The sequence below is a fragment of the Gopherus flavomarginatus genome, chromosome 6, assembly GCF_025201925.1.
Source record: "Gopherus flavomarginatus isolate rGopFla2 chromosome 6, rGopFla2.mat.asm, whole genome shotgun sequence".
Classification (NCBI taxonomy): domain Eukaryota; kingdom Metazoa; phylum Chordata; order Testudines; family Testudinidae; genus Gopherus; species Gopherus flavomarginatus.
This window is the reverse complement of record NC_066622.1, coordinates 6,826,879-6,850,245: the sequence shown is the minus strand read 5'-3', so window position 1 is coordinate 6,850,245 and position 23,367 is coordinate 6,826,879. Positions and strand designations below refer to the sequence as shown.

General features: G+C 42.5%; 1 protein-coding gene across 35 annotated transcripts in view; it reads left to right on the top strand.

Annotated features, from left to right (window-relative positions):
* Window positions 1-23,367, top strand: part of MAGI1 (membrane associated guanylate kinase, WW and PDZ domain containing 1) — a 498,751-nt gene that overhangs the window by 352,415 nt on the left and 122,969 nt on the right. The window lies entirely within an intron of this gene.

The window sequence follows — 23,367 nt, the reverse complement described above, 5'->3', positions numbered from 1 at the left end:
CAATATTTGCTGTTTTTCAGTATTTGGTGAGTTTCTATTCCTCATGGTTAGAGAGAAAAGGTTGAAAATGTGACCCGAATATACTCTAGCTCAGAGGCGGGTAAACGTTTTGGCCTGGGGGTCATATTGGGTTTCCAAAATTGTGTGGAGGGCCGGTTAGGGGACGCTGTGTCCCATCCACCCCTCCCTGACTGCCCCCCACTGCCCCATCCAACCCCCCTCTCCTTCCTGACTGCCCCCTCCCCCCAGGACCCCTGCCCCCATTCATTCCCAATGTTCCCCACCCTTTGACCACCCCGACCGCTATCCACACCCCTGTCCTCTGACCAGCACCCCGAACTCCCCTGCCTTCTATCCAACACCGCCACCCCCCCACTCCCTGCCCCCTTACCGCTCTACCTGGAGCACTGGTGGCTGGCAGTGCTACAGCCGCCCCGCTCGACTGGAGCCAGCCATGCACCGCGCAGCACAGAGCACCGAATCAGGCCGGCTCTGCAGCTGTGCTGCCCCAGGAGCTTGCAGCCCCACTGCTCAGAGCATTGTGCCGGTAGCGGAGCAAGCTGAGGCCACGGGGAGCAGGGGGTAGCGGTGGATGGGCCGGGGGTGAGCTTCCCAGGCCAAGAGCTCAGGGGATGGGCAGGAGGGTCCAGCGGGCTGTATTTTGCCCACCTCTGCTCTAGAGGTTAAAACAGAAGTACCACTGAAAGTGTGATTAGCTTAAAAACTTTTGTTTTAAAAGAACATCTCATGATTTGGGGAGGCAGGGAGGAGAGCTGCCTCAATGCTCAGGCTTGGCAACACTGCAACTGGGGCTAGATTGAGGCACCAAAATAAGAACAACCCTCAGCATTTTGTCAAGTATCAGAGGGTAGCCGTGTTAGTCTGGATCTGTAAAAGCAGCAAAGAATCCTGTGGCACCTTATAGACTAACAGACGTTTTGGAGCATGAGCTTTCGTGGGTGAATACCCACTTCCTCAGATGCATGTAATGGAAATATCCAGGGGCAGGTATATATATGTGTGCTAGCAAGCAAGCTAGAGATAACGAGGTCAGTTCAATCAGGGAGGATGAGGCCCTGTTCTAGCAGTTGAGGTGTGAAAACCAAGAGAGGAGAAACTGGTTCTGTAATTGGCAAGCCATTCACAGTCTTTGTTCAATCCTGAGCTGATGGTGTCAAATTTGCAGATGAACTGAAGCTCAGCAGTTTCTCTTTGAAGTCTGGTCCTGAAGTTTTTTTGCTGCAGGATGGCCACCTTAAGGTCTGCTATAGTGTGGCCAGGGAGGTTGAAGTGCTCTCCTACAGGTTTTTGTATATTGCCATTCCTAATGTCTGCTTTGTGTCCATTTATCCTTTTCCGTAGAGACTGTCCAGTTTGGCCGATGTACATAGCAGAGGGGCATTGCTGGCATATGATGGCGTATATTACATTGGTGGATGTGCAGGTGAATGAACCAGTGATGGTGTGGCTGATCTGGTTAGGTCCTGTGATGGTGTCGCTGGTGTAGATATGTGGGCAGAGTTGGCATCGAGGTTTGTTGCATGGATTGGTTCCTGAGCTAGAGTTATTATGGTGTGGTGTGCAGTCACTGGTGAGAATGTGTTTCAGGTTGGCAGGTTGTCTGTGGGCAAGGATTGGCCTGCCACCCAAGGCCTGTGAAAGTGTGGGATCATTGTCCAGGATGGGTTGTAGATCCTTGATGATGCGTTGGAGGGGTTTTAGCTGGGGGCTGTATGTGATGGCCAGTGGAGTCCTGTTGGTTTCTCTCTTGGGTTTGTCTTGCAGTAGGAGGCTTCTGGGTACACGTCTGGCTCTGTTGATCTGTTTCCTTATTTCCTCTTGCGGGTATTGTAGTTTTGAGAATGCTTGGTGGAGATTTTGTAGGTGTTGGTCTCTGTCTGAGGGGTCAGAGCAGATGCGGTTGTACCTCAGTGCTTGGCTGTAGACAATGGATCGTGTGATGTGCCCGGGATGGAAGCTGGAGGCATGAAGGTAGGCATAGCGGTCGGTGGGTTTTCGATATAGGGTGGTGTTAATGTGACCATCACTTATTTGCACCATAGTGTCAAGAAAGTGGACCTCCCGTGTAGATTGGTCCAGGCTGAGGTTGATGGTGGGGTGGAAGCTGTTGAAATCATGGTGGAATTTTTCCAGAGTCTCCTTCCCATGGGTCCAGATGATGAAGATGTCATCAATGTAGCGTAGATAGAGAAGGGGTGTGAGTGGACGAGAGCTGAGGAAGCGTTGTTCCAGGTCGGCCATGAAGATATTGGCATATTGTGGGGCCATGCGGGTGCCCATAGCAGTGCCACTGATCTGGAGATATATATTGTCATCAAATTTGAAATAGTTGTGTGTAAGTATAAGGGCACAGAGTTCAGCAGCCAGTTGTGCTGTGGCATCATCAGGGATAGTGTTCCTGACAGCTTGTATTCCATCTGTGTGTGGGATGTTTGTGTAGAGAGCCTCTACATCCATGGTGGCTAGGATGGTGTTTTCTGGGAGGTCACCAATGCATTGTAGTTTCCTCAGGAAATCAGTGGTGTCGCGGAGATAGCTGGGAGTGCTGGTGGCATAGGGTCTGAGTAGAGAGTCCATATATCCAGACAGTCCTTCAGTGAGAGTGCCAGTGCCCGAGATGATGGGGCGTCCAGGATTTCCGGGTTTGTGGATCTTGGGTAGTAGATAGAATAACCCTGGTCGGGGCTCTAGGGGTATGTTGATTTCTTCTGGTGTTAGTGTAGGGAGTGTCCTGAGTAGATGCTGTAGTTTCTTAGTGTATTCCTCAGTGGGATCTGAGGGAAGTGGCCTGTAGAATTTGGTATTGGAGAGTTGTCTGGCTGCCTCCTTTTGATAGTCAGACCTGTTCATGATGACAACGGCACCTCCTTTATCAGCCTCTTTGATGATAATGTCAGGGTGGTTTCTGAGGCTGTGGATGGCATTGCGTTCTGCACGACTTAGGTTGTGAGGCAGGCGATGTTGTTGTTCCACGATTTCTGCCTGTGCACGCCGGCGGAAGCATTCAATGTATAGGTCCAGGCTGTCATTTCGACCCTCAGGAGGAGTCCATGTGGAGTTCTTTTTCTTGTGCTGTTGGTGGGAGGGCACCCGTGTATCAGTGCAAACCTCAGCATTTTGGTTCCCTTAACAATTATTCTATAAGTGGATGCTGGGCACCATTGAAAATCTGGCCCTTACTTAGATCTTTAAATATAAGCCAAGTTCCTTGGAAAATGTGGCCCTTTAATAAACAATACATCAAATCAGTATTTGACAAATAACGTGTTTTCAGTTGTGCAGTAACTGGATATAGTTTAAGATTTGGTGGGTGGTCTGATCCCAGAAGAGAGAGAGTATGTGCTGAAAGGTTGAGAAAACAGTTATTTAAAATCTCCCAGGGTTAGCAAACAAACAAAAACAACTCACACATTTGATCCCTTGTAGCCTGTTATGGATTTATATTGGCCCAATTTAATTACTTTTTTTCCCTCCTTTTCTCTTTTGTAAATTCAAATCTCAAAATCTGTAGCTGCAGCCTCAAGACAGAACAGACGCATAAGGTAAAAACCATATGAAATAGTATCTTAAAACAGCCCTTAGATATTTTTCACACTTGAGTATTATTGAGCGTCTTCTCCCATCCACTCCCCCAAATCCCAGTGACAACAGTGGAAATTACACAAATCGGGGGTGAGGGGGAGGAAGGAGGACAAGGGGAATATATCACTAAGTCATTTATTTGTCCTCGAGGGACAAGGTATATTTTGCCATGTGACGAGCAAGAGTCACAGCTAGCATCATTAACTATGAACCCTCTCTGCTGAGTGACATTGATGCGGGCTGCAGAAAATGTTTGCTTCTGTTTGTGATAAGCTTTTCACTAACTAGAAAAGCATATCAGAAAGTTAGATGCTTAAAAGTCTGTGTTTTGAAGTATAAATTCATATCTGAGCATTTTATTCTGTGTGTAGTAAAATCCTGAACCTAGATTAAATCTTTGCTGATTGTTACATTAATTATACACTAAGAGCTCAGTTCTTCCAGCCTTACTCCCGATGAGTACTACCATAGTCCAGGAGAGACTGAATCAATTATACAGGTTGGACAAATTCACTTAAAGTCTGAATTTACACAGATCTCAAGGGAAGATCCAGTTTCAATTCTTTTAAATAATAAATGAGAATCCCATTAAGCAACAAAGAGGAGGTATGATCCAGGAAATCAACTCCCGTTCTCTGAATAATGGCTATGGAACTTCTGACAGAGGGGAGAGGAGAATTGATGGATTTAAGGTAAGGATGGCTCTCTCTCGGAATTGCCCCTTCCACAGTCCTGAATTTGTGGGGGTTGGATAAAATGAAACCCAAATCACTCCTGGGTTTTTTCCCTTCTCTCTGTATAATTAAAATTATAAACATGGCTCTCTAATTTTTTTGCTAGGGTTTTTTTTTTTATTTAGTGAATAAATTTCGAAGTACAGGATTAAATATATGTATCTGGACTGCATCAAGCTGGCTCAGAGAGAATCACTATTAGTAGTAGTAGCATCTGTAATACCAGAGCACCTAGGGGCCCAATCATGGAGCAGCTGTAGAATCACAAAACCATAAGATGGTCTGTGCACCAAGGAGCTTACAATCTAGAGTGTTACAAATAAAATAAATAGGGGCTGCAATGTTTGAAAGGTGCTGCTTAGTATCTGAATAACAAATGTCGGGCCAAAACATTTTCTGAGACTATCAGCAAAGTTTTTTCCACCCTGTCTACATCTGTTTTTTCCAGAACAAATGTTTAGAGGCATTAATAATTGTGTTTTCCTCTTCACCTCAAAAAGCTGCCTAATTTGGCTTAACAGTCAGAGTGAAAAATAATAATTAATGTGACTCATCCATCTAGAAAGTGTAACGCATAGCACAAACTGAACTGAAATCATGGCAAGAGAAATCCTGTAGATAATGTTTCATAGTATAACTTCCTGCAAAGTGATCTGAATGAGGAGGATGCCAGTGAATCAGCTGGATTTAGAAATTCTTTCAATATTATTTCATCAGTTCTTTCTTTTGGAATTTTACTAGTTTCAATGGTAATTGCTAAAAATATATAGAATAATGAATTATTCCTGCACAAGGCTGTAATTTATTTTACAGGCAAATTGCTGATGTCATCAATGGTGAAAAGTGTGGCTTAGCTGGTTTGTGATCTTCAGTATTGTCCCAAGAGCCTGTTTAGCTGATATATTTTACTGTGTGGTCACCTGTTGTTTAGCGGTGGGTTTTTGCTCCTGTAAGTAAAGGCTGAGTCAGCAGTTCTATTAGAAATTCCTTTTCTTGTGAATCTGTCACTGTGGAGTGCCTTGAACCCACTTCTCACAACAATAACTGTAGAGTCTTGAACTTAGGAGACTCACATTTAATTCCCTGCTCCTTCATAAACTTCCTGTGTGTCTTTGGGTTTAGACCATGTATCTCTGTGCCTCAATTCCCCATCTGTAAAATGGACATAACAGCACTTCCCTACCTCATCGGGAGGTGCAGATTTTGAAGTACTTGGATACTATGATAATAGGTGCCAGATAGGTATCTAGGTAGGTAGGTAGATTTTTATATTTAATTACAAACACATAAGTGATACTGTAGCCCTAGGACCTTGTACATTCCTTGATTCTGAAACTGTGGAATCCAACGTTTGGCATGGAATTTTGCTCCAGAATCGAAATTTTCACAATTATAAAACACTTGCTTATTGAGATGGGAGGTGTTTTTCTCAAGTAACAGAAATTTCCAGTTATTTATCTCATGAAGTGACATTTGACCAGTCATGTTGCTGAATGTTTGAGCTTTATTGTCTTTTGTTGTTGAATTCACTAAACATACACCACCACCCTCTTGCCTAGAATTTCAAATCCTAAGAAACATCTTTTGTGAGTTGTTAGTCTGGGTTCTAATTAGAGCAGAAACAAATTCTCTAACATAGCCAAAATGTGCTTATTGCATATAGGCACTAATCCTAAAAATATTTAAGCATCTGCTTAACTTTAAGTATGTTAACAGGCCCTTGAAGTCAATGGAACTATTCATGTGCTTAAAGTTAAATAAGTGTGTTCAGGATTGTGCCCAAAGAGGGTACCTATTAATTCTTCTTATCAGCCTCCACCTGGTAAAATGATTTCACCTGCATCAGTCATTTGGAGGACCAGAAATAGCTGTTGAGGGATAAATGTCTCCCACTTTGAAAATAAATGTCTGAGCTTAGCTTTAAAATTTATTTTTTGATAAAGCCTTATGTGCCATAGGAGAGCCTAAAAACTTTATATTCCACTAATAATCTCTCTTAAGTCAGATACTGTTTTGGTATTTTAAATAAATCTCATAGTAATGATTTCAAGAAGCACAGGTATGACTTCATATTTTCGGGGGAGCTTGGAGGGGGAGGGGGGCGGAGGGAGCTGTCAATTTATTGAGTTTTGATAGCCTTGGAAGCTGGTTTCTGTTCATCCATCAGATGCATTGTGCTCAGGCAAGCTTTTCTCAGAACACCTCTACCAAATGTGTTTTGATTCTAATTTGGAGGGGCTGTGTCTCAGCTGAGAAATAATGGTGTTTATGAAAATTAAATCCCTGCCTCTGTGACAGCACAGACAGCAGATAGGTCCTTAGACGCGTTATTGGTTTTTGTAATGTGTGCATCTGTTCACTTAGAATTGGACAGGGACAAGCAGCAATTCATTTAAATTAGGCCCTGAAACCATCATTGCATAGTGATGATTTTTGTTGCTATCTCCTTGGGCTGGTTTCAAACCTGTGACTACAGATGATCCTAAGGAACCTTGTACCTGTTCACAGAGCATACAAGTATTGGATGCACATGGCAAATGAGAGCCAACCTCATCATGGCACCGGAGGAAGCTCTTGTGGACTATCATGTTCATTTCTGGGCACCCAAATAGAAAGAGATTGATGTACTGGCAGGTATTTTGAGAATTGCATCTAATATTAAGGGATTTGAGAAAAATGTCTTGTAAGAAGATCCTAAAAAGGCTGTATGTATGGCTTAGCCAAAGAATGATTTTGCAGAGAGGGGATAATGTTAAATGTCTGCAAACATTAGAAAGGTTTAATCAGAGAGAAGGGGAGTAACTAGGAGGAAAAGGATTAAATGAAGCAAAACTCTAAACATCATGTTGAATTTCCTAACACAGAACTAAAGAGTTTTCCTGGATCAGGACAGTGCTACAGAAATTCAAGTAAATTATTTCATGGCTATCATCAAGTGAAATTCATGACTCTCGCTGATTGCTGTTAATGTGTAACAAACAAAACTATAATAATTAAAAAAACCTATTTCTGTTCCATACTATGATGGTTTACGTTGACTTGAAAAGAAACCCTGGAATTATAGGCCATCTAACCAAAATTCTTCCTACCTCAGAAACTTCTCAGTAAATGGAGGCCGTAGTGTAATTCAGGCTTTCTTCTGTGTCCTATTTCACACACCAGTAATAGGAAGATGAGGATTTCATCATGCTGAGGAAAAGGAATATTTAATTTACAATTAAGGATATGTGTCTGGTTTCAGTAACTTCGATATCAGTTGAACAGTAAACGGATGAACGATTCCTCTTTTTTTTTTTAGGTGATTTAAAAGCTGTATGCGATAACTAGAGCTGGACCCTAAATCCAAACACCACTAAACTTCAGTGTGTTCAAAATCCAGATTCACATTTTGCATCATCTTGAATTTTAACGTGATCAGGTTGCTAGGCAAAGTGAACAAGAAGAAAATCTAAAACCAACTAAAATATTGGAACCCATGAAAAGTAAAACCATGCTATGCATAAAAATGTACTGACAAATTATAGAAAGGGGGTGGGTAATGTCAAATTAGATTAAAGGAGAAATTGAGCCTATTGGGAATAAAATCCCAAATGGGTATGTTATCAGCATGTTCTAACCCTCCCCTTGAATTTTAATGTAACTAACTCCAGATGGCTACATAACTGCATATGTCTGCACCCTTGTTATACTTAAAATGCATAACGTCCTCATTTGTTGGTCAGTTCCTTTTAACTGTTTTGAATATGAAGCTGCAGAGCATCTAAGCTGAGCCATGATTTGTTTGTGAACAAGACCCACCTGAACGAAGGGACTGGTAGTGAGCATACTTCTGTCTTGCTGAAAATTGGAGTTTCACAGGAGACACATGGGTGTGTAAGAGTGTGATGACATTATCACAGTTGGAAATCCATTAAGTCTATAGTTTTTCACAGCTACAGGCAATGGGAGAAAATGTATTGGGGAGAAGATACTGCCAGCATTCACTACTCAGTGAAAGGCCTGCTTTAAATAATAGCATTGAGGCCCTATAAAAACATATCAGGATGCTATTGTGTAAAAAATCTCCTGGTCAGAGAACGTGAGGTCACCATATTGGTCTTCAGGCAGTGTCTCAGTATTTAACCGAAAATATTTTACATTAATCCTTCCACTTGTGATGGAACCAGACAGGGAAGAGACCAATGAGTGGCTCCTGTTAGAGGTTCATACTGTTAGGTGAATTGTTTTATGGAGACTTTGGACAGCATGTTAAGGGCCTGATACAAGCACAGTTGAAGTCAATGGGAGTATTCTGTACCACACCTGATGAAAAGTGGTCCACATTTTGCTGAATATCTGAATTTTTCCAAAAGTAAAAGAAAAACAGCAAGGGAGATGAGTAATGTTTGTTGAGGAGGCTGAAATAATTCAATTTCCTCTTTATTACTAGATCTTTAATTTCCAGAATACTTTTCTGTGTGTGCGTGTGTGTGTAAGCATATGTATGTGTACACAGGTGACCCAGAGACCCTTTTGGTGCCAGTTGGCAGAAGACACAGTGTGTGTACAGGGTGGCGGTTCCCCTGTATCAGATATATGCATGATAGCTCACCAAAGGATGGCATGTGATGTCTCTTCCATGAGCCATTAGCCCACTGGTCGTCATAATCACTGCAACATATTTGTATGGAAAATAGTTTAAGAAATGTAAAAATATTAGGTTCTAAAACTGTTAAAGCTTAAAGCTTGTCACCTGAGTTGAGGGGAGCCTCAGGGCTGACTCAATCCGCATATAGAACAATGGACATCTGTGGAGACAGGCTGTTTCTCCTCGCTGGGCCACGTGTGAGTCTGAGGACAAAGACAAAGGTACTCCAAAATAAGTGTCTGAAGAGGGGACTCCTGGGGTAGGAGAAAATAGACCAGGGGTCGGCAACCTTTCAGAGGTGGTGTGCTGAGTCTTCATTTATTCACTTTGATTTAAGGTTTCATGTGCCAGTAATACATTTTAATGTAATTAGAAGGTCTGTTTCTATAAGTCTATAATATATAACTAAACTATATTTGTATTAAAGTAAATAAGGTTTTCAAAATATTTGAGAAGCTTCATTTAAAGTTAAATTAAACTGCAGAGCCCCCTGGACCAGTGGCCAGGACCTGGGCAGTGTGAGTGCCACTGAAAATCAGCTCACGTGCCACAGGTTGCCTACCCCTGTAACAGACTATAACTACCTAAAAAGAGGAAAGGGGACATGATTTTATCTTTCAGCGAGGAGGTATGCTGACAGACTGGTTGTCTCATGAAAATTGGGTCACAGCCAGCCTGGCTGTAAAGCGCTGGTGCGCAATGCTTTATGAGACATGGGAGTATCATGTTCAGTAAGTCTAGACTGTAGAATGCATATTATGATTTTATTTTATATGTAACCGTTGGTTTGCAATACTTGCTACCACTTTGAATCTGTATATGTTAAATAAATCTCTTGATTTCACTATGAGCATGTGTTAAGCAGAGTGGTGATCAAAGATTAGCTGGGGTGTACTGTTTCTTTGGAAGTAGTGAGTCTGTGCATACTGCGAGGGTCCAGTGAAATAGGAGCTGGACGCTATAGGAGATTCTCGTAGGGCTTGATGGTTGGAATATGCCTATCATAAAGAAACAGCAGGGGTGGCAAGGTCTAGAGGGGAGTGCTTGGGTTGCTCGGTGGAGCTGGTGAGCTGACCCCCGGTTGGCACAGACAAGGCTTCCTCACACTCAGGACAGATGATGGCAAAGTGCCTCACAGCCCTAGGTACCCGTGGGAAGTGTCACCACATATAAACCTAAAATTGTTTTCGAATGAAGTCTTAAGATAGTTTTCTTAGAATGCCATCAAAACAAATACAAACACTTTAACCTATTTTGGGTCCTCTTTCAAGAGTGTGTTAAGTGCAGGGTCAATTCTCAGGACATCCCTAAAGCCTTTGATCGATGTTGATAGTGAGATACCTTGCTTTTTGGGGAAATCAACATATCATACCCAAGCTTGAGGACCCCATTTTTCTGCAGCCTATATATCTGAAGAGGGGTCTTTTTTACTCTCAAAGATGACATTGGCTTATGTACCTGCTCCGTTTTTGAGGCCCCAGCTCTTGCCAAAATTAATGGAAAGATTCCCACTGATTTAACTGGTAGATGGAGAGGTCCTTACCTTGGCTACACAGTCACGTGTTACCCAAAGGGTTTATTAATATTTATTTAATAGTTTAAATAAACCTGAGTTGTCGTTCACTGGGCTTCCACCTCCAGATTCCATCTTACATCTTCCCACAAATTGTGAGACACCGTCAGGAGTTTATGTAGGATGAAAAGTGTTCTTGAATAACACACAATCCTTTAAGTGCTCCTGGAAAGCTAGTCACCTCGGCTTGCCTGACCAATACTTGTATTACTTTGCCTTCTGTCTCTGCTTTATGTCCTGTGATTTCTTTACAAGAGTTTCCAGCACACACATCCTTCTATTCTCTATCAAATGAAGTCTTGACACCAGTTCTTCCCCGTTTCTAAGTTAAGCACATTTTTTTGCTACAGCCTTGTCATGCTGCACTATTACCTGCTCGTACCTTAAACATGGTACCCAGCAGATAAAGATCTAATAGCTTATGGGAAATTGGCTGACTTCTGGTACTGTGCCTCCTCAAGAGACCACTAATTTTCCCTGTTTTTTTGCTTCTGCTTACACTTACGTTTAGTCATTCAGCACACTGGGAACGAGAGCCGGTGGATGTTTTATTTCTCTTGGGGGATGACTCTAGTATGTATGACTAGTTTGTGGATCTCTTTCTCAGTGAAAGTGATCTCATGAAACTGCCAGGTTCGATTTTTACCCTCTTTATCTTTGGAGAGCTCTCTGCATTATATGGAGAGGCAAATATACATGTCCTTCAAATTTCTTCCTGAAAAAAGCCGATAAGGACAAAAGATTCACTGCAGCTCTAGGTAATTTATTTTCTTTAATAGGAGGAAATAAAACATACCTGTTGTGGTGTGTGTGTGTAAAAGGCCAATCACCATATGTCTCATGCAATTTGTCTACACGGCAAAAAACACGCCCAAGGCAGCGAGTCTCAGAACCCAAGTGCAGACGTTCGGGCGTGGGCTGGTGCTCAGGCAATGAAGTCCGAGGAGATGGGCTGGTTTCAGAGGCCAAGCCGAAACATCTGTGCTGCCATTTTTAGCAGTATACCATGAGCCCGAGCCTGTAGACCTGGGCACTGAGACTCGCTGTCGCGAACTGTTGTTTTCTGTCTTTGCCATGTAGACATACACATAGGACTGGAAGGGACCTCCTGGCCATGGAGTCCAGTCCCTTGGTATCACAGGCAACCCTGTGGTATAATCCCAGGTAGTTATAAGACTAAAGCAAGGGGCAATACACTGCCCCAAGAGTAGCTGGGAGGGTGATTCAGTTGCAGTCTCCTGTCCAGTTCTCCGTTAGGAAGTAAATAGCTCCAGATCTATAAATGGCTCAGAGTTGGCTCTCCAGTCCCCTGATACTGCTATGCTGGCCAGTGTGCTTTGGAGGGGGCGGGGGAGATGCATCCGTGACTCCTTTCGCTCCTGGCCCTTTCCCGCTGCCCTTTTGCAACTGGTGGCAGGGATGTAGTAGCTCTGCATCCCTTACTGCAGTTCTACACAGGATGCGAGTAGTGGTTGCAGGGATGTAAAAGGGGACTGGCCACTTCTTGGTCTTTCGTGTTTAGGTTTGTATGGTTGGAAGGATAAGCATATATAATAAAACAATCAGCGTTATGTCTGTTTCTAGAAGTCAGTCCAGCCTTTTGCATCCTACATGTGTGTGCTCAGACAAAGGCTGATATGACCAACGCATGGCAGTACATGTCAGAGGGGAGTATCTAAGAGTCAGCTGGGGATTTTCAGTATTATAAATAACCAGATTATGAGACCGCATCCAAAGATGTAGAGCGAAGAATATGGTGTATGCTTAGCATACTCATACATCTATCTGTCTTCAGGATTTTTCCAAAATATATAGTTCTCACTTAAAAGAAAATGAAAAAAATACTGCACAGAAAAGATTTATTTCTGAAGAAAGCATTTCTTTGTTGTAACTGTTGCATTATCAAGAATGTTTAGTTGTATATATGGGAGAATACATGAAATATTCCTGTAGCGATCTAAAGAATCACCTTGTTAATTCACATTTAGCTAATCCACTCTCCCCGTAATTCGTGCACACAAAAAGTGCAGTCTTGCCTTGCTTCCTAGCAAAGCCTTAATAACAGGGCACTGTATGAGGTCCCATTACTAAGGCTTGATTGGTTATGAAAATATTCTCTAGTACATTAAGTAGTGTATTATGGAGAATAACGTAAATAATGACAGCTAAACTCCACTCCACAAATGAATGAACAAAGTACATTTTGTATTGCATTGTCCTTGCTTTTTCATCACAGTTTATGCACTGCCTGGTCATGCGCCATTTAAATTAGCAGGTGCTAGATTCTTGAGTTTAGTGGGCCCAGGATTGGGCCTTTATTCACAAATTCATGAAATTCAGCCATTCCCCATGGGTGTCCTCATCATTAGTGTTAATTAACAAGATTCCCGCAGAGCCTTTGAGATGGCAAGTATTTTACTCTCCTTGTTATGCAGCAGCCAACTCAGCCACAAAATGAACTTGGTAACAAGGGTTGCTAATAATGATCATTGAATGAAGGCAACATCCTACTGGAGTGTTTCTATGTGAAGAGATATGAGAATTACTTGTCTCATGAATCATAATCTAATCCGTTTAGGGGAGAAAGTTTATGGAAGTTCATGTGGCAGCATTTGTTGAGTCTACTGCAATGTTGCCATGAACATTTGCACCTCACAAGTGAGACAATGTTCAGGTGTTAAGGATGGAGGGGGGATGGTTCAGAGGTTAGATATCTACCTCGGAGATCTGGGTTCTGCCTCTCTGTGTGACTTTGGGCAAGTCAGGATAGGTTTCGGGTAGAGTACAGACGCTGTATGCCCAGTTAGCACAGGTATAAATAGCAACATAGAGGATGAGGCACTGCTGGGGCAAGTAGAGTGCCCTACACGCCTGAATGCTGTGTGTATGTACCTTACACGGATCTCTACACAGCCAAGGCCTCTTGTGGCTACACTGCTAATATTAGCAGTCCCGTTGCCCATTCCTTTCTTCTATGGCTACCCCCTTGTCAGAGCCTTATACTGTTGCGGAGAGCTACATGCTACAGTGTAAACACAACCTGTCTTTCACTAGAGTGTGTAGCTATGCGTACTCTGCACGCTGCCACAAGTGTAGACGTGGCTTTAGTCTTTCTATGCCTCAGTTTCCCATCTGTACAGTGGAAATAACAGCTCTTTCCTACCTCACAGAGGTGTAGGGAGGATAAATACATTAAAAACTGTGACACTCGGATACTATGGTGATGGGGGACAAATAAATACCTAGAACAGATTAAAAAGGACAAAAATAATGTCTATCTTTGAGGGTTTGAACATTCTAAGCTGCTGCTTTTTTTCAGTTACGGTTGATGTCACCTTGGGGATATGCAGCTTGGCTGGAAAGTTGCTCAAAGGTGGATTCAAAAGGTGATACATCTGTAAACTAGGCATAATGATGCTGACCTCCATTGTAAAACACTTTGAGATCCACTGATGTAAAGCACTGTACAAGAGCTCTGTGGGTGGTGGTGGTTGTGACAGGTTTGGGCGCTTTGGGCTGTCACCAGATGTGCTCAGGTGCCCCTGAATCAGGCTGTTCTGCCAGCCTGGGTCCCCTTTACCTGGTCTTGTTGGGTTAGGTTCACAAGCCTCTTCCAGCCAAGCACACAGGCAGGACCATACCCAGCTGCACAGAGAGAGATCTGCTCTGGAAAGATTCAGCCTTCGAGACTCACCCCAACACTCTGGCGCCCACTCCTTTAAGGACCGTACAAACCCGAAGGTTTTATGTAATTTGCCCCCTCCCTCAATGTGGAGGGAGATATGCACAACTTCTTGCCCCTCCCCCCCAGCCAGAAATTAAATAAACGGGTTTATATTCTCAACAAGCAATAAGTTTATTAACTACAAAAGGTAAATTGTAAGTGAATATAAGAGAGAACAGACAGAACAAAGCAAATTACTGACCATACGCAAGCTAAGCCCAATATACTTAAAAAACAGGTTACGAAATGTAAATTCTCACCCTAAATGTTACTTTAGGCCATTTGCAAAGTTTCAGTGGTTCCGAGTTCCAGTTACATTTCTTTTCAAATTGGACCCCTCTTAGTCTAGACTTCCCGCTTGCCTTCCTTTTAGGTGGTTTTACCAGTCTTTTTTTTCTTGAGCAGACAGGCCATGGAGAGGAGGAGACCCATTTGCCTTCCGCTTCCACCCTTGAATAGGATTTACACGAGGCGGGAATCCTTTGTTTCCCAAACTTGACTCCCCTTCCCTTCCAGTGGAAAGTTACAAGAAGTCCCAGGTAATGCTTAGTATCAGGTGACAAGACCACCTGACTCTGTAGGATCACAGTGTCCATGAGTCAGTGGCAATATGAAGCCTCCACAGGAAGGCCAAGCCTTTTCACAGTCCATTGTTCTTGCTGATGGGTCATCTCCCCTCTCCAGCTTTTCCATTGTTGTACCTGAAGTGTTAGCAGTGGGCATCACCCAAAGTAGCATAGCTGAAATACAGATAGATAGTCAATATTTCATAGAATATCAGGGTTGGAAGGGACCTCAGGAGATCAACTAGTCCAACCCCCTGCTCAAAGCAGGACCAATCCCCAGACAGATTTTTACCCCAGTTCCCTAAATGGCCCCCTCAAGGATTCAACTCACAACCCTGGGTTTAGCAGACCAATGCTCAAACCACTGAGCTATCCCTCCCCCCTCCTAACTTCAGATACTCATCTTGCATAAAGTGCATCTCAGTTATGTCGTATTCATATCATAAGCTTATTTCCATAAAGAATAAGGAGTGAAACGTCACAGTGGTGGTATTATTACTACTTTGAGAGGAAAGAAAAGGAATGATATGATTGGATACCGTGTCAAAAAGAAATTCACTGTCATTTATGAGAGGCTGATGATTGGCATCATTCCTTTTCTTGTAGATAACTAACAGTTGCTAAAATAAGATGGGGTTTGCAAAAGCACTCAGCATTGACTTAACTCTACTCGCATTAAAGCCAGAGAGTTTTGCTGTTGACATCAATGAGAACAAAGTTAGGCCGACGCTGAATGCTTCTGAAAAGCCAAGTGTGAGCTGGATTCTGTTCCTGTTCCTGCGTCACTTACAGAGCTCTGAACGCACTTCTAAAATAAGACCATATTCTCCCCTAACTTGCACCTCTGCTACTCCATTGAACACCTGACTTGTAACTTAACTGCATTTTTAACGCACCTCCAGTGCGCTTATCTTAACTTTCAAATCTCATGATGAGTTTACTAAGTGGAGAGTTAGAAAAAAAATCTATTTATAAACTGTGTAAATTTGGTCTGTAACAAACATGAACCCTACAATGCCATTTTTACAGGGTCAGTTATCAGGGTACAACCATACATTGGTGGACAAAAGAAATATGTGAATACCATAAGACTATCCAAGACTTAACTCCATGCAGACCTTCTTGAAGAAAATGCCAGTAGTGTCTATTTGGATAATACCTAAATTGACCCTGCTGAAGAATACTCTGCACAAAATTGTTAATGGAAATGTTGCACTTAATTTTGTATTAATGTACTATTTATAGATTAGGCTTTTTTTAATTGTATGCCATATATGAGCAATTCTTGTTCAAGCCTGGCAATGGATCGGGTGTCTTCTCTGGAGACAGAACAGGTTGTTTCTGTCTGTTTGCTTTTCTTGTTGCCATCAGTAGGCCTGCAGAGCTTGCCCTGCTTTTCGTTTATCTGGTGATTTAAATGACAGATGCAAAAGAGACTAAATAGACTTCCCAAATTATCTAATGACATGAGAGAAGAGGGTGACCTTTAAACAACATTTGTTTCCCCCTGGTTGTTGAAAATTTTCCCAGGGGCAATCTCCTTCAACAAATGCTATAAAACCTTCTGGGATGCCTCCAGAACACATACTAGAATGATGTTGCTGCTTCTAAGCAGTCTCTGAAAGATATTTCATAAAACTCCAGCCATAAAACTTAGCTTTTTTATCTTTTCAATCTGATGCTACTGTTCATGCATCTTACTTGATACTTTCTGCTACAGACTGTTTGACAAGGTGCAAACACCCTTTGTATTAATATGGAGAAAAAATGTAGCACAACTGTGTTGTGAAACTTAATATACAGTCTGAGTACGCAAGTCTCTAATTAGGTGTCAGCCCTGGGGTTTTAAATGAAGCCTGAGTGCAGCCTCTTCTTAGAAGGCAGTGAATGTAAAGCTATTTTCCTGCAAATTATATGGTTTTAAGAAACACGTGGTGTATGCCCCTGTGCTCTGTTGGATTCTAAACTGCAACCAAGAGGAGTGGGTGAGGAGATTACGAAAATTACAGCTGTCAATGGGAGGTGAGAGTGTGCAGCACTTTTGAAAATCAACCCCTAAATGATTTGCTGGCGACTGATTAGGTGCAATAATTGCGCTACCTTGCTAGAGAATTGTTTTCTTCTAACAAGAAGGTAATTGAGGTGACTGACTCTGGGCTCTTTGAAGTCTTATGCTTGGATTACAATAAGTAAGATTCTGATTAATTTAGCAGCAGGGTGTCAAAGGCTTTTAACAACTTAACATGAGGCCCTGGTAGATTGATAAGGAGATAAACAGCCTCTGAATCTCATATTAACAATTTGACCATGCTATCCTTTAGGCTTATGTTGGATCATTGTCAGCACAGTTGTTCGATAGGCAATATAATGGCGATATCAATTTGTCTTTATAATGGATGCTGTTATATTTCTGAATTCAGAGCCATGGTAGTCAGATTAGCGTTCTAGTATCCGTATCTCAATGTCTGTACTTTGACCCATCAACCTTTTACCTCCAATCGAGGATATTGCAGATTATGTATTTCTTATGCCACTCGATCTTAAACCAAACTTTGCACCCTCGATAACACTGGAATACAATTTTCGAGAAGTTGTCTGCTTCAGAGATAAAATGTGATATTTATTATGTATTTTGATGTGCTGAATTCAAATATGACAATTAAAACAACTGGCTACTGTTTCTAAGATATTTAAGTTTTTACATTTCATGTCTATATATATTGTGTAGATAGTAGAGTTTTAATCATAAATTGTAAACCTAGGTCTTTTCATGTGTTTATGGTTGCTTTACATGATAATATTTCCCCTGTCCTGTTTATGTACCACTTTAAAAATCAGCAAAAGGGTTATATAAATAAAATTATATGAAACAAAAGGCAAAAAACCTTTATGTACATAGTTTAGTCCTATTCAGTGTCTACTGAGCGCTTCTTGGCTCGTCTCTTGTATTCATTAAATGGAGCATCTCTTGTCACTGTCCAGCAATAGTCTGCAAGCATTGATGGGCTCCATTTGCCCTGATAGCCTGCCAGGAGATTCCACTGCTGTAGTCTGGAGCCCAACAGCTCTGCCTTACTCTTGAGTAGTTCCAAATCCCTGACAAGGTCATTCAGTTCACCTTGTGTTACGAGGTGTGGTTCAGAGGAGGAGGATGGGAGAAAATGTGGGTCCTGTGACATTGATGGTTCAGGACCAGAAGTTTCATCCTCTTCCTCTTCCTCGTCTGACTCAAGTGAGAAGGATTCTGGTGCATCAGGAACCGGCAGTCCTTCTCCGTGGGGTACTGGGCGTATAGCTGATGGAATGTTTGGATAATGCACAATCCGCTTTTTCTTCTTTGACACACCTTTCCCAAGTGGAGGCACCAGGCAGAAGTAACAATTGCTGGTATGATCTGTTGGCTCTCTCCAAATCATTGGCACTGCAAAAGGCATAGATTTCCTTTTCCTGTTCAACCACTGGCAAAGATTTGTTGCACAAGTGTTGCAGCATATGTGTGGGGCCCACCTCTTGTCCTGATCTCCAATTTTGCAGCCAGAATAAAGGTGATAGGCTTTCTTAACCATAGTGGTTATACTGCGCTTTTGTGATGCAAAAGTCACTTCACCACAAACATAGCAGAAGTTATCTACACTCTTCACGCAAGTACGAGGCATCTCTGCTCACTTTGGCGAAACAGAAATGTGTCCTTTGCAAAATCAAACACTGACAAAGAAGAGAGCACGACATTGTATGATTTCTAGAGCTGATATAGGGCAATTTATTCCGCAGAGTGATGTAAGCTTCGTTATGATTGCATCATCCATGACTTCTAGGAATAACATGATGCAATTCATATCATGTATGACGCAATACCAGCTTTAGATTGCATCATTCATTGTTTTGCCTAAAAAGCAAGTACTGTCCAAACCCAGTCATAGATTTATTCATAGATCCAGTCAAAGATGTATTTTAGTCATTTCTGGTTTAAATTGAGATCCCTTCCCTTTATAACTCACTTATCCTCTGCCATTCCCAAGTCAAGGGTCATATATACTGATCCAATAGCATATCTTGAAAACTAGAGCCAATCAACAATTTTAAGCATCATTTTCGTTCTCAGTGACCCAGAATTAGTAAAGTTGGACTACATTTATTTCAGAAGCATTTTGGCTGTAGAGCAGTGTAATCTGTATGTTATTCCCTGATAACCAGAAACTTCTGTGCTTAAACTCTGTACCGTTCACTTTTTTTATCATCATAAAATTTTTAAATATGTTCTCAGCTCTCCCTCCTCCCCCCCTCCATGAGAAGCTGATGGTGCAAACTTGAGTGCTGATGTAGTCTCTTTTTATGGCTACAGAAGAAAAGGTAGAAGTGGTTAGATTATGAATGTAAGGTCACTACCTACCTTCATACAACAGGGAGCACTTTTGCCAAATATCGTAAAAATTTATGAACCATAAAATGCATGCAAAGAGTCCATAATCACCCAGCCTTTTCTTCGGTGCCTTCTTGTTGCAGCATTAGCAATTCTGAGCGAGTCTCACAGCAGGGCATAATACAAATTAATTAGCTAAATTACTATCTAATGGCAGTAACATTTGATACTGCTAAACATTTCAGTGCAAATATGGCAGCCAGGTTAACATATTTAAATATGATTGGCTCCTGTTTTCAAGCTGAACATCTCACTCTGGCCAGGGTAGCCGACAAAGCTCAGTGTGTTTAATTAGTTCTGCTATTAGCCATGTTCTAATCTGCCATTAGTGCTGCTCTGCTCTGATGAAGTGGACCATGATCTTTCTCCCAGCAAAGACCATCACACTCTAAAGATGATGAAATGGAATGTAAAGCAAAGTCCTATGCTGTGCACATAATTAAATCCCATTAATAACAAAGATCCTAATTACTATTTCAGATTCATCAGCAGAACATTACGGTGATAGGTTCCTGACTGGGAAGGTGTTGGGGGTAATCTCTAACATACATGCTGCAAATTAGTCATGCATTTGTGTCTAGGCCATATACAATCTCAGAATGGAAGACACTGCTTATTTTTAGCATGCCCTTCCTGAGACAGGGAATAGATTTTTTTTTTTTTTTCCCTGTTGAGAAGAAACCCTTCTGGCTTTGTTGTAAGTGTGGTTTGTAATCATTGTACACATCCCAGATGGTTCATGAAAACTCTTTGAAATGCCATATGCCAGGCGTGTGTCCAGCCGGCAAGTCTGCCGTTCTGCTACAAGAAAGGAGGAGGCGGGGTTTCCCTTCCGTCTTTCTTTCTGAATCGCAGTCAGTAACACTTGCTCAGATTCAGGGCAGGATGGATAGCAGCACAAACATCTGAGAACAATCTTTGTGCTAGACAATAACACGGATAGTTGTTGGTTTGTTTTTTTTAAACCTTCCCCCAAATAGGGCACCCTAACGTGTGTTATTTTATTTCGGTACGTTCGTTATTGGAGACTGAGGCGAGGTGACAAATGTTATCTAGCTGATGTAATGTTTTTCTTTTTACGCTACGGCTCAGCATTTTTAATGCATTCAATGCGTGTCACAGACAGTCCTGCTGATAACAAGCCCGTCTGTGATTTTTTTTTTCTTGAACATTTTCAGGAAATTAAGAACACTGAAATGGAACACACAAATCCATCTAAATGGCTCAGAGGAATTATGGCAAAGATGTAATTGTCACGTAAAAAAGCCAGCCAGTACAGTAAACCACTAGCTGCAGTTTTGCCATCATAAAAAACAGAAGAAGGGGAAAAATGGTTAATAAATAGTCTCAGGAGGAAGGTAGGAATAAAGAAATTATGGGGAGATTTGAAATGAATCCCGAAGTTCCCTGATCTTCATTTTATTAAATAATTTATTCCCCTCCTTATCTGTGTGTTTGTGTTCAGTGTGTAAGTTACATGATAAATCATTTACTATGCATTGTATTCACGAGTGTCCGCTGGTCCCGCCCGGGTGACATCTGATGGTTACACTAGATGAGGAAAGACATACGGTCTAATTCTCAGTTACATTTTAGCTCCTTTTACACTGCTCCAGCAAAGTAAAGTAAAAAAGGTGACGGAAACAGGTCATTAGAAATACCCAGTGTGTAAGTTGGTTTCCAGGGCAGTGTAGTTCAGTGCCATCCCTCTCCCCTACTGCCCATCGCCCCTACTTTAGGTGTGCCAGGGGAAAACAGGCTATGGCTGGCACATGCTGCGCTCTGGCTATTTGTAGCTGACAGATGGTTCGTGTGGAGGGGTCTTTGCTGCTTGAGCCTCAGCAAGAGTGGCCTGGATAGCCCAAGAGTACAAGAAGTGCAAAGGTGATGCAAAGTCACCATTGCTTCCCATCCTCTTTCCCCCCTAATTTCTCAGGAGTGACCTCATGAACCATATTTCAAATAGATGGCGCAGAAACCTACTTACCCTTTCCCTGGCGCTTGAAAACAGCTGCAAAGTTGTCAATTATCAGAGGGTAGCCGTGTTAGTCTGGATCTGTAAAAGCAGCAAAGAATCCTGTGGCACCTTATAGACTAACAGAGGTTTTGGAGCATGAGCTTTCGTGGGTGAATACCCACTTCCTCAGATGCATGTAATGGAAATATCCAGGGGCAGGTATATATATGTGTGCTAGCAAGCAAGCTAGAGATAACGAGGTCAGTTCAATCAGGGAGGATGAGGCCCTGTTCTAGCAGTTGAGGTGTGAAAACCAAGAGAGGAGAAACTGGTTCTGTAATTGGCAAGCCATTCACAGTCTTTGTTCAATCCTGAGCTGATGGTGTCAAATTTGCAGATGAACTGAAGCTCAGCAGTTTCTCTTTGAAGTCTGGTCCTGAAGTTTTTTTGCTGCAGGATGGCCACCTTAAGGTCTGCTATAGTGTGGCCAGGGAGGTTGAAGTGCTCTCCTACAGGTTTTTGTATATTGCCATTCCTAATGTCTGATTTGTGTCCATTTATCCAGGCCTCATCCTCCCTGATTGAACTGACCTCGTTATCTCTAGCTTGCTTGCTAGCACACATATATATACCTGCCCCTGGATATTTCCATTACATGCATCTGAGGAAGTGGGTATTCACCCACGAAAGCTCATGCTCCAAAACCTCTGTTAGTCTATAAGGTGCCACAGGATTCTTTGCTGCTTTTACAGATCCAGACTAACACGGCTACCCTCTGATACTTGACACCATGCAAGGCACTGCATTTAGCCGTATGGAATGGAAATCCATCAACCTCATGAAGAAACTTGCACAAATACAGACAGATATCATCTTCCTTTCCAAATGCAAACGGATGGACATCATACCAAATGGACTAAAGGTAAAAAATCCACTGCTATCTACATACTACACAGACCACAGTGAGAGATTATGTCATACTCTATCAAAAAAACTGAGGAACCACCTGATCAGCATCCTATACAGCAAACAGGAAAACATCAGAAAAGAGCTCTCCAACCTGGAGACTCTCATTAATAACCAAACTTCTATACAAACGGACTTCACTAGAATAAGACAGGAGATCTACATTACTCACTTCACCTCTCTTCAAAGGAAAAAGGACTGTAAGCTGTCTAAACTCCTACCTGCCACATGGGGCCACAACAGTGGTACTCCTAACCCACCCAGCAATATCGTCAATCTATCCAACTACACACTCAGCCCAGAAGAAAAGTCTGTCCTATCTCGGGGACTCTCTTTCTGCCCTGCCACCCCCACCAACATGATACAGTTCTGTGGCGATCTGGAAGCCTACTTTCGCCGTCTCCGACTCAAAGAATACTTCCAGGACAACACTGAACAGTGCACTGATACACGGGTGCCCTCCCACCAACAGCACAAGAAAAAGAACTCCACATGGACTCCTCCTGAGGGTCGAAATGACAGCCTGGACCTATACATTGAATGCTTCCGCCGGCGTGCACAGGCAGAAATCGTGGAACAACAACATCGCTTGCCTCACAACCTAAGTCGTGCAGAACGCAATGCCATCCACAGCCTCAGAAACCACCCTGACATTATCATCAAAGAGGCTGATAAAGGAGGTGCCGTTGTCATCATGAACAGGTCTGACTATCAAAAGGAGGCAGCCAGACAACTCTCCAATACCAAATTCTACAGGCCACTTCCCTCAGATCCCACTGAGGAATACACTAAGAAACTACAGCATCTACTCAGGACACTCCCTACACTAACACCAGAAGAAATCAACATACCCCTAGAGCCCCGACCAGGGTTATTCTATCTACTACCCAAGATCCACAAACCCGGAAATCCTGGACGCCCCATCATCTCGGGCATTGGCACTCTCACTGAAGGACTATCTGGATATATGGACTCTCTACTCAGACCCTATGCCACCAGCACTCCCAGCTATCTCCGCGACACCACTGATTTCCTGAGGAAACTACAATGTATTGGTGACCTCCCAGAAAACACCATCCTAGCCACCATGGATGTAGAGGCTCTCTACACAAACATCCCACACACAGATGGAATACAAGCTGTCAGGAACACTATCCCTGATGATGCCACAGCACAACTGGCTGCTGAGCTCTGTGC